This window comes from Octodon degus, unplaced genomic scaffold (genome assembly GCF_000260255.1).
Source record: "Octodon degus isolate 3935 unplaced genomic scaffold, OctDeg1.0 scaffold00014, whole genome shotgun sequence".
In the NCBI taxonomy this organism is placed as follows: Eukaryota; Metazoa; Chordata; class Mammalia; order Rodentia; family Octodontidae; genus Octodon; species Octodon degus.
This window is the reverse complement of record NW_004524590.1, coordinates 22451095-22452544: the sequence shown is the minus strand read 5'-3', so window position 1 is coordinate 22452544 and position 1450 is coordinate 22451095.

The following is a 1450-nucleotide window of genomic DNA, read 5'->3' as shown; positions in this document are numbered from 1 at the left end:
AAGAAGAAGAAGAAGAAGAAGAAGAAGAAGAAGAAGAAGAAGAAGAAGAAGAAGAAGAAGAAGAAGAAGAAGAAGAAGAAGAAGAAGATATGTATATATACACAAGATAGCTAAGATAATTGTACTGCTAATTTGTTAGTTCAGTGAAAAGAACAGTTCGCACTTACATTGTTTAACCTCTTTTGCTTGCCTGTATCTGGCAGTATGAGCAACTATTATAAAGTTATGCAATATAATAACCATTATAGTTTCCTACCATATTGTTTTGAAATTCTGTATTGTTTTTGTTTTTATTTTCTCCTTTTAAAATAAAAAATAGGCTTGAAAGATTAACTCCCTTTGGATCTTATGCCATGTGACAATACATGGAATGACCTATCTATCAAGAAAGCCCTCATCAGACAGAAAATCTGCTGGCACTTTTATCTTGGACTTCCAGTGTTCAGAATTGTAATCAATAAATTTCTGTTGTTTATGAATATTTCAGTCTAGGGCATTCTGATATAGTAATCTGAACTAAGACAAAAGCTTTAGGAGAAAAAACTCAATTTCAAAGAAAGTCATGACGGAAAAACTTAAAACATGAAGAGAAAGTGAGTGAAACTTCTAGGAGGAGACAGTGTCTTCCAAAAAGGAGCAAGACTCACAAACTATCTTATACTTTCAATGATGTTGAGAGGTATTTTAGAAGCCTGATAGAGAATTTAGAACTATATTAGCCCTAGGTGTAAATGTATATGCAAAAGAAAAGTGGAAGCAATTATTATTGACAGAGAAAAATACATTTTAAACAAAAAATTGTAACTGCAGTATAGCATTTGATTTTAATGAAAACAGTGTTTACATAGATATAATGCAAATATTAATATTTAACTAAAACTATAATTAACTCTATCAACAGAATATGAAGATGTTCAAGAAAAACCTGATCCCATTATATAAGAACTGGCCCTGAGGGACTTCTAGGACAGCCTCTAGACGATGCAAAGAAGAATAATATAAAATTGCTCAGAAACAATGAAAAAGCAGAAAATAGCACACACAAAAAAAATTTTAAACCCTGTTTACAAAAGTAATGACAGAAAACTTTTCAAGCATGGAAAAAGAATTTGACCAAAAAAAAAAAGAATTTGACATACAGATAAGTTGAGGCAAATAGAATTCTAATTAGCCATGATACAAAAAATCTACACAAAGGCACATAATTGTCAAGATTCCCAAAATTCAATAGAACAACAGAATATTAAAAGCTATTACAGATATTACACAGGATGGGTTTTGTTAAGGTTGTCAAGAATAAGGCCTACTTTAAGAGATACCAAGTGAAGTTTAGAAGATGACGAGAGGGGAAAACTGATTACTATGCTAGGAAACGCTTGGTAATACAGGACAAAAATAAGTACAACACGCCTAAATACAGGATGATAGTTCGTGTAACTAACAGAGATAT